This window comes from Stegastes partitus, unplaced genomic scaffold (genome assembly GCF_000690725.1).
Source record: "Stegastes partitus isolate 25-593 unplaced genomic scaffold, Stegastes_partitus-1.0.2 Scaffold63, whole genome shotgun sequence".
Taxonomy (NCBI): domain Eukaryota; kingdom Metazoa; phylum Chordata; class Actinopteri; family Pomacentridae; genus Stegastes; species Stegastes partitus.
In genome coordinates this window covers 663,922-675,010 of record NW_007577794.1, presented here as the reverse complement: position 1 = coordinate 675,010, position 11,089 = coordinate 663,922, and positions in this window count along the sequence as shown.

Sequence of the window (11,089 nt, the reverse complement as noted above, 5' to 3'; positions counted from 1 at the left end):
CACGCACACACACACTGTTTCCTTTCTCGATGTGACGTTCTCACATTTGTCAGTGCTGTATTCTCAGGTGTCTGGATCGAACTGTTGTTGGACTCTGTAAAATCCAAAGAAGAAGATGCTGCACACAGGAACTCAGTGTACCTCTGTGAAGTGCATGTGGATGTATGTAATCTGTACCCGTGGGTATGAGAGAATATAGAAGAATAGGTGGGGTTTTGCAGCATTTAGGAAGCAACAAGGAAAGAAGTTCCTCTTACCCTCACCCCTGTTGGCCGAGGCAGGTGGCCGCTCTCCCTTAGCCTGGTGCGACCAGAGGTTCTTGTTTGTTTGTTTTTTGTCCTTCCCAGTAAAGTGGAGGTCTTTTTTTCCATTGTTGCCAAGTGCTTGCTCAAAGGAAATCCAAAAGGAAACGTAGGATTTGGTGGGTTTCTCTGTATAAGTTTTTTAAGGTCTGTACTTATGTGAAGTGCCTTGAGATGACATATGTTGTGAGCTGGAGTTGAAATTAATTGAATTGAACTGAACTGAACTGAACCGAATTAAATTAAATGGAATTGAACTGAACAGAACTGAAGTGACTTTAATTGACTGAAATGAAATTGAATGAGGGGCTGCAAGGTGGAGTGGGGGTTAGCACTGTTGCCGGTTTGCGTCCCCGTGAGGACCCCCGGGATCTTTCTGCATGGAGTTTGCATGTTCTCCCCGTGCAGCGTGGGTTCTCTCCGGGTTCTCCGGCTTCCTCCCCCGGCCAAAAAACATGTTGAGGTTAATTGGTGATTCTAAATTGTCCGTAGGTGTGAATGTGAGTGTGCTTGGTTGTCTGTCTCTAAATGTATCCCTGTAATAGACTGGTGACCTGTCCAGGGTGTCCACTGCCTTCGTTCTGAGTCAGCTGGGATAGGCTCCAGCCCCCTGTGACCCTAGTAAGGATTAAGCGGTGTATAGATAATGGATAAAGTGAATGAAATTAAACTGAAATAAACTAAAGTAAATTGAATTGAATTGAACTACAAGCAAATATTATTCCATATTTGTGTATTTGTTGCTTTTATAGTGACAATACAAACACAGAAACTTAGGAAAGAAGGTAAGAAATTCAATACATATGCAGTAAAGGTAATGTAGGTGAAGCTAATTTGCAGCCCTTGTTCTTGGTTTGATGTGTAATTCAAATTGCAGTGATGGAGGAAGGCGGGACCAAACTACAAACACCAACTTGACCAGTATCTTTCAGTAAAATAAAAATGCTTCGAAAGCTGAACAAAATACACAGACAGAAACACATTAGACCCCCATATGATGAGATAAACATCTCCTTCCAAAGCCACGAGTATAAATATGGTACTCCAACAGCCTCCACTCTTCTGTGAAGGTTTTCTACTATGCGACTGCAGGGATTTGCTCCCATTAAGCTGCAACAGCATTAGCGAGGTCTTACACTGATGCTGGTAGATAAGGCCTGGCTCGTAGTCAACTTCTTCCCCTCTGAACCCTGAAAATCATATCTTTACGGATGGCGCTGTGCATATATTGGCATTGTCGCATTGAAACAGGAGGGTGTCTACTCCACACTGCACAAAAATTGAAGGCACAGATTTACCTTTACTGGAACTAAAAATCAAACTGGGAAAAACAGTACGGAACCAAAAGAACAGAAACGTACGAGCCCGGATTGTTGACCACAGAGTGTACACTGCATTACAACAGGCAAATCATTTTATTTTACCTAATGGTAAATAAATAATAGCTCTGGGTTATTTATGTAAAAATATTGGATGAAAATTGATGCAATTGGGTGCTGTGTACTCATTTTGTGAGTAAGTGATTATAATTCATGTTTATGTAAAATATTAATAGGTGATTATCAGCTTGTTTTATAATTGCACCTGTTAGAGAACATTTTACCCTTGAAAGAAGTTCAAGTGTCAAGTGCTGTGTCAGTGTCATCAGATAATCTTCTGAGGAAAAAAAGAGGGATTTTGGACTCGAGTGCTCCAATCACAGCACCCACAAGGTGGCAGTAGAACAGCATTATTTTCTGTTTCAGCTGAGCGAGTGACTCATCGAAGCAGAGGAGCTGCAGCCTCTCAGACAGACAGAGGAGATAAAAACAGCCAAACCTCCTGTATTGACCCCTGTTTCAGAGCTGCAGCTCATCTGCTAACCTTTCCGAATGAAAAGCTCACTGTGGCCGCAGAGGCATCCAGATTTCCTTGTTAAATATAAATAGAGAAGATCACGGGACAAAGCATCTCTAATGGAGGAGACATAGAGGTCTGACATGCTGTCATGCTCTAAACCAGGCCAGTAGTGTGTGGCTTTGTTCAGACACTTTTTAGCTTGCCCTTACCTCAAACCTTGCATCAGAGAAATCAATGCTCTGATTTTGACGGACTGCTGAGAAGTGCACTGGTCAAGCCAGGCAATCCTTTGCTAAATCTGACAATTTGAAAGACGGCAGCGATGCCTCATAACGATTTTGAACAAGCTCACTTGCTGTGAGGTGGCTGGTGAGGCATCGTTATGTAAGACTGCACAGACACACAAGGATGGGGCTGAGTTTTGTTGCCGAGGCAGTTTTTCAACTATTCTGTACTTTGTAGCAGAAAAATTGCCCCAGAATGGGCTTATAGGCTTATGAAAGCCAGATAATGAACAGCATTATTACATTATTCTGCTGTTTTTATTAAATGGAAGAGGGGGGTTTTGATGAATATACACCAAGGGGTTAAAGACTCCCCTTTTCACTGTTTCCTCTGTAAAACACACATGTCTACATTATTATACTCATGAGAACCTTCAGCAACCACATTACCTTTCTTTTTTTTTGCTGAGGCAGTTTTTATATTAACCTTCATCAGCAAATGCCAAACAATAACTCTTCCTCTGTCCAAGCATGTGCCCATACCATACATCTGCATGTGCTGCCTGCCACCAGATGCATGTCTGTGTTAGTGTGCTGTGTGCTTGTGTGGGTGGCACCCAGGGGCTGTAGGACAGCCAGGTGAAACGAGTGTGCGCTGTCCAAACCCTGCAGGGGCCAGCTAATCCTGATTCCTGATGTTAATCTGAGTATTGAGCCTCTGTATGGGGGGGCCATGCTGACACCTGACGGCGTGGAGGTCAAAGCTGTGGATATATGTGTGTGTGTGTGTGAGTGATGCTCCTCCTGCCCTTTCCAAATGTCACAGAAGGGCCAACTCCTGAGGAGCGGGCCCATAATGTGTGCCCACACATTATGTGTGTGTGCACACCATGATAATCTGCACTATTAAGCCCTTCAAACATATCATTTCCACTGATGTTTGTGCACGTGCGCGGACAAGAAAGTGGCGCGCACATGTCTGCTTTCTGTTTGTGTTCCGCTCTCTCTTCTGCACCCCATTCTCTATTCTCTTATTGCATCTTTAATACCGTCGTCCACAGTACAGTGCGGTTCACAAACAACGTCTTCAAAACAACATCTGCTTACCACAAAATTTCAAAATAGACTTTCATATATCTTCCCCAAGTGGTTTACAGTTAAGTCTTGATTTATATTCATAAACAGCTCCTAAAGTTAGAAATAAGAAAGTCACAACAGTATTCTGTCAGACTGTCAAGTGTTGCTTTGTTAAGTGAATAGATGCCCAGTTTTTCTAACAGTGCTGCGATAACATATCTAGATTTTTCAAGGTTTCGTGAGGAAGACGCGACTCTGCTATAAAGTAATTAGTTTGCACTTGTATTAAACATTGTCAAACTCATCAACGATCGACAAGCCTGGCTAAGCTTCATAAATTCCCATTTATGTCTTGAGTCAGATTTATTCCTTACCCATGTGACTAATGTGGGTGAAAACAAAAATGAGTGCTCCATGGTGCTGGATCGAGGCGAGCATTGTCCGCCTACAGTCTGTCACCAGTCGGTCCTATTCTATTCCTTATGGCATTTAAAAAAATAAATAAAAAATTAGCAGAGCCACGTTGCTTGCTTGGGAATTGTTGACCGTCATTGCCGATGGAAACAGAAAAGCGGATGTGTCAAGCGTTGCTTTATGATGCTGTTTGCTTGATGTATTCCGTCTCTGCTTTTCACTGCTTTTCTTGTTTTTGTTTCTTCCCTTGCTTTTCTTGTCAGCATCTGTCCGAGAGAGAGTTGTTTGTGTTACACTCATTAAGCTGTCCAGACTTACAGGTACAATACAGGATTGATTTTCCCTTTAGCCAGCACACTAAAATACAGCTATCAGTAAATTTTAGCCTGAATAATAGAATGATTTTAGTCATGCAGCAGATCAAACTCCGTATCAAACTGAGAAGCGCCAGAGGTCTGTTTTTAAGGTATAATTTACAACACATTATGAAAAAACAATTCAAATGCTTCCGAAGCCTCTGCAGTATATTTTATCGGTGCATCCTGATAAAAAAGGTGCATATTTACCAGCTTTTAGAGTCAAACTCTATGGGGGGCACTGGGAGTGGTGGTAATACAGATGGTAGGGGGTCGCACAAATAAAGCCAATGTGCAGTTTATAAAGCAGTTTCTATGACAATCAGAACACGGTGGGTTGCCTTACTCATGGGCTGAACCCATAATGATGGTGTTTGAATTCTCACAAACTGCAAAATACTGTCATTATTACAGCAACAAAACTCCCACCGCAGTGGGAGTATCAGAGATTAGAGTAGTATTAGAGACACCACAACTTTTAGGTTTAGCAGAAAAATAAAAATGCCTTTGGAGTTATGTTGCTACATAACCAAAAGCACAGATAGGGCGCTAACAGTTTATACGTATAGATTAAAAGTAAATCAGCTCAACTAAAGAAATAATGTAAATGCCTCGCTCTTATTCTTCCAAGACAGGCTGGTGTTTTGACATTCTCCATCTTGTCAACAAATTAGTGAAAAGACCAACAATGAACTGAGCCTGGTAACGAGTGTAAACCATGTAAGCCGAAGCGGACGCACTGTATGTTACACTCCTGTGCTACAGACGGTTTGCCATGTCTCGAAAGAAATAGGGATAAATAATAAATTGGACGTTTCTTCATCATTACAATGAACCCTGGACTCTGTGTGCTTGTTACTCTTGTTTTTTTGTTTTTGTTTTTCTTAAATGAAGCGGTACATTGCAGTTGTTGTTGTTTTTTAAGATGTACATGTCCAGTGTGGGAATTAATGGGCTTGGAACTGGGTGCCACAAAGTGTGTATAAAAGTTGGCTGCTGGTTTTGTTGACTATGAAGGAAAATGTAGGAGTCCACTGTTTTGTTTTTGATGACAGAATTAGCTATTAAATCAGCTGCGAGCGAGTGAGTGAGAGTGCCACGGCATTACTACATTAAAAGTGCTGCTAATCACCTTTTAAAAAAAACAACAAAAATGGCACAGTTTCACTAAAGCCACTCATATCCACTTCATCTATTCCTGTCGTGAGCCAAATCTCCACCATGTTTTTGTGAATTCCTCTTATGTTCTAGGGTGGATCATTGTGGCTTTTCTACTCAACCAAATGGACTCTGTTGTAACAGATGTCGTGGGAACACTAAGAGTGATTGTGTACATTCTTGCATGTGCACATGTATATCTGTGTGTGTGTGTGTGCGTGCGTGTGTATGTGCGTGCGTGTGTGTGTGTGTGTGTGTGTGCGCGCGCGCGTGCGTGCACCTAATTTATTCAGGAATTCCCCGAAAATCAGCTGGCACACATTACTTTCCCAGCCCCTCTCATAATCCTCTTCCCCTATCATAAGTATTTCCCAGGACCAAAAAACCAATTGAACAATCAAGTATAATATGATACAATATTTCACATATTTTCCCTCTTATCATCTCCACTAATGAGGCAAACAAGGCAGCTAAACAGGCTCTTTAGGCCTTATGTATAAAAAGACCATCCCTTTAAAAAAAACAGCGGAAGAGACAGATTCATATTCTAACCAGTATCTGTCTAAGAGTGTAATGGCCAACAATGTAACTCACAGTGCAAAATGACATAAACATCCATCTACAAAACTCACATTCCAGCCCATATTCTTATTTTAGAATAAACACTCATGGGTGGCCCAGTAGAATCTTTCTTTTTTTTGCACACTGCCAGTCCCTTTACCAACCACCAAGTGTAACACATTGGTTTGCATTCTTTGTTTTTTTTCCCCTTTCTGAGTCAGAGAGAATATATTTAGTTATTTATTGCCACTGAAATCCTTGTTTTGGTTCGCTGCACGCACATTTCTATCATCAGCTGCAGATCATCACAGGCTTTGTCAAATTCTAATTAGGACCATTTGATTACATTATATCTGAATGTAGTAGATCTGAAATGGACTGACCAACACTCAGCCCCCTACAACTGAGGTATTCCCTTTAAAAGGATATTATTGTTCCAGGATTTATATCCTGCAAAAACTAAAAAACAAATACTTCTGTCAAGGACAATAATATACTTTCTGGATGCCTTTTATTGGACTTTTTATGTTGGTATTGTCTCGATGCCCTCTTGTTTGTTGTGTTGTCTGCTCTTTTTTCGTTATACATTCATCATAGATTACTTGTTGGCTTTTTATGGCCTCACTGATTGATTTTCTGGGCCAAATGGGGGTAGCAGAACAAGCTATAAACACAATTTGACATTATTACCTTATAAAGTTGTTATGGCATGCTAGCAGCATTAGCACTCATTTGGAGCCATTTTTCTGTCCGCCTGACAAATGTAAAGTCCAATATTCAGTATCCTATTAGCTGTTTCCACCAACTACTGAGAAAAATATACTATATGCTTCTGTAGCTTGCTCAGTGCTCCTCAAACAGGTTGCTAACTCTGTTATTTGCTGTCGGGCACGTAGTATACAACAGCTACTGAGAAGCAAGGGTGACAAGAGTTTGTGGGCTGGAAACCTTAAACAATTAGCTTTAAGGAGGGTGAAAAAGGAGGTGGTGAAATACTGAGTTGAGTGATAATTATGTGTGAGTTTGTCACTATGAGTGGCAGCTGTCACATTACAAACAGGCCTCATTTGGTCCATTGTCATAAAAGTAACACGTGTCTACTCATCAGTGGAGACAGCTAGAATTGCTAAAAGAGTATTGATTGAGTGGAGCTTTAAGTTATGTATGTGATGTAAAAATGTTAATTGCAACATGAGCGAAGACAGATGACTGAAGCCGGCAATATTTAGTTTACCAGGAGGACGGCGACGGGAGCGCAGTGCATGCTGTTGCATAATGAAGACAATCATCATAAACTTGGTGTTCTTGGCCTCAGAGGCTGAATGTGGAGGATCAAACTCTCTTCCATTTTGGGTGAGATTTAATAGTCATTATAAGGAGATGATTGCCTTTGTCCAGTGTTCCTCCCTCCTCCCACTCTCCCCTTCATCCCTTTTTATTGAAGCTGCAGCAGCACGTTAAGCACATGCAGCCACCGAGCCTGCTGAGTGTTTGATCTATGAAGATAGATAGATAGATAGATAGATAGATAGATAGATAGATAGATAGATAGATAGATCACTCTACTGTAAAGACAGATCAGTACACAGACAAGAAAGACACACATATACACATATGTGGTTACACACAGGATCTAAAATATCAATCCAGCCAAGTCCCTGCAATCACCAGTCACTTTGGTGTCGGTGGATGAGAGCATGGAGGGAACATGAAAGTGGTGCGTGTGTGTGTGAGAGAGAAGCAGACAGAAAAAAGCAAAAAGAAAGTTGTATCAAACTACTTGTTTCAGCTTTTTTTTAAATTATTTTTTACTCTGATTCTCTTCAGCTCCCAAATGTGCCAGAGTGTTTGTGTAGCCTAATACTACGTGTGTGTAAAGCTCGAAATGTGATACTCTGCATCAGCAAGTCGACAGAATCTGCATTATGTTAAGATGTCTTCAGTGTATGCATGTGTTTAGCTTGCTGCTGCACACTAGATGCCTCACACTTTCCTCATCCGCTCAATAATCCTTCCGCTCTGCTGCTCCGAAGTTAACGCCACAAATGTTATTCCCTCTCTTGTTCTCTGCATGTCACTCTCCCTGGCTGAGCCTGAGTGTGTGGTGTAGGCAGGAGTCATATATCAGGTGAGGGTATTATTATCATTATTATTAGTCTTTCTTGAGTGTAAAACAAGCCGCACCACTGTCAGAGAAGGAGGTGAAACCAGCTGTTAGACATGGCCGGCTCAGCTTCAGCACTATCTGATGCTCACTCGTTGGTGGTGTGTAGGACATGAGGGTGTTGCTGATCGGGTTTATTTTTTATTATTAAAAAGCAAAAACGAGTGTAAATGAGTAGAATGAGACATTTGTACTGATGAGTTGATCTTGTTTGGATCCTTCAGTCTGTGTGAAGTAGGAACTTTTCCAACCCCTAAAGCTTGTTCAGTGATGCTGAGTTCACTTCACCCAAGGCCAAGGCTGCCCATGAGAAGAAAATGCCTACAACAACTATTGCTTTTGATCTGAAACTAAAATCTGGTATTGCCGCATCATGTACTTTGCCTTTAAATAGAAATGTCGTTTTTTAAAAATTTTTTTATCACTGGTTGTTATTTATATTTAGTCTAAAATGTCATGTGCGCGTTATTTTGTACAAATTACAAAAGAGTTTTAAGGTTAAAAATGGCTTGATGTGTTTATTCTGTGTTTAAAAGAAGGATGTTTTACTTTGAGTAAACAACTCATCAGTTATACCTACTAAACAGTAACCTTCAGGAAACCTTCAGGAAATGTTCCCTGCCCACAAAAAAGATTTTTTTTCCTTTGGTAAAAAAAAACAAAAAACAAAAAAAAAACATCTACCCCCCCCCCCCCAAAAAAAAACAAAAAAAAACAAAAACAAACAAAAAAACAAACAAAAACAAAACAAACAAACTTAGGTACTTAGAATACTTCCCTACATGCAATATTTGAGGAATATTTCCTTAATCAAACAAAAAAACAAACAAAAACAAAACAAACAAACTTAGGTACTTAGAATACTTCCCTACATGCAATATTTGAGGAATATTTCCTTAATCTCTTGGAGGAATATATATTACAAAAAACACAAAACAAAAAAACACAAAACTCTATCACTGTGAAAGTACAACAAATGATTGAAAATATTGCTATTTACCCAAACTGCCTCCCTTTTTAATTCCATGATTTTCAGTGTACAAAGAAGGACATACGGTTGTTGACAAATAAGCATTTATATCTGCTTACAGCCACATTACAGAGTGTGTAAGCCTTTGATTAAATGTTTGTGCACAGCTTATAAATGCTAAATATGGGAACTTTCATTGCAGATTGAATAGAGTAACATCTTTATTTTCCCCATTGTTTGGATGTCATTATCACTTCAGATATGTGAACATTGAAAAATCATCTCTGAAGTGCCGATAAAATAAAAAAGCATGAAATGAATGGCTTGTTGGGTATTATGTAAACACCTTAGTAAAGTGAACTACTGAACATAAGAAAAAGCCTAAAACATTAAAAAAAAGAGAAATTTTCTACAAATTGATTTTAATTGCACAATTTAAATGCAAATTTAATTAATCACTTAATAACTTGTATCAATTAATTAATCAATTATAACTAAGGACTGAAAAAGTCTATAATTATTTCACCGGCACAATTAAACCTTCATACAAATTGTGCCCGAGGGACATTAAAGACACATTAAATTGTATTGAATGGAATCAACCTTGGCTATCTGACACACTGATGTCAGTTTTAACACCAGGGGATGACAGGACTCTTATTGTGCCTTTGTCACAACATGCAGCAGCTGTTATCAGAGGTAGTGCTGAACAGGAGTTCCCAGTTTTCTCAGTAACTGAGAGAACGCGGAATGTATTAAACACTGACAAACAACCTGTAAATGTGTATGTCTGTGTTTGTGCCTGCACCTGTGTGGGGGGTCTCATAGTTTATTAATTTTATTACAATTCAGCCTCCGCAGCTCATTACTGTGAGGCAATGCAGTGAGGGCCAAATGAGCTCTTTTTCTTGACCATCTAATTGATTTAGTGCATTTATAGCTGTGAATGATTCATTGCTTAGGAATAAAGGAGTTAAATGACGAGCAGTTACTTTCACAAATAACGTCCGTTGAGACGCATATCCAAATATGACTGGAAAATGTATAGTATTTCAATTTATGCTACTTCATATTGTGTGTAAAGCTTCAGATAAGAATTTTAAATTTAGACAACTTGCATAACCTTTATGTATGTTTTATGTAATCATGCAAATTATGTCATAAACATATTCATGTCTTTATAATGCATGTACACCGTCGCCCATAAAGTTGGAATAATTTTTGTTTTCAGGCACATTCCTCTTTTTATTTCTATTTATTTACATCAGTAATCACTTTTGACCAGGTGCAATGATTACATACTGAGTCCCAGTAAAATTGAAACAAAACCCTTAATCCTATTGTTCAATAACCCCAGTTGTGTTTAAGCCTGAATACACAGTGTGCAAATTGTGATTATATTTTTACTGTGATATGTATTGTATGTGACCTGCCCAGGTGTCCCCTGCCTTTTCCCTAAGTCAGCTGGGATAGGCTCCAGCCTATAATAAATCACATTGTCATAATCATTTCATGAGAAGATGTAAAAAAAAAAAAAGGTTATTATTGGCAACAGTGTATATAAGTACATACTTTCTCTATAAAACAGGCAAAATAAATAAATAAATAAATGAGTTACCAATGGCCTGAAGCATTCTTGGCTGATTTATGCTTGTAGATGCTGTATCACATGTTCAGTAAAGAAAAACACATTACATGTTTATTAATGAAGTTTCAGGACTTTTCTGCTCAAACATTTCTCATTTTCTTCAAACTTTTATCAAAAACATGGATATTTTAATCTGCATGTGACATGTGATCTTGATATATCAAACACCTTTAGTAGATACACTGTTTTAATCACTGCCCATCAACACACCTTCAGCACATCGAGTTCATCAAATAATCTGTGATTATGTCTTAGTTCAAACATAATACAAGATGGAAGGTGTCATGAAAAGTCACATTGACAAGAAATATGTACAAAAATGTTGTTATGATGAAGGTAACTAATGACTTTCTTCTGAATCACATGTAGTGTATCA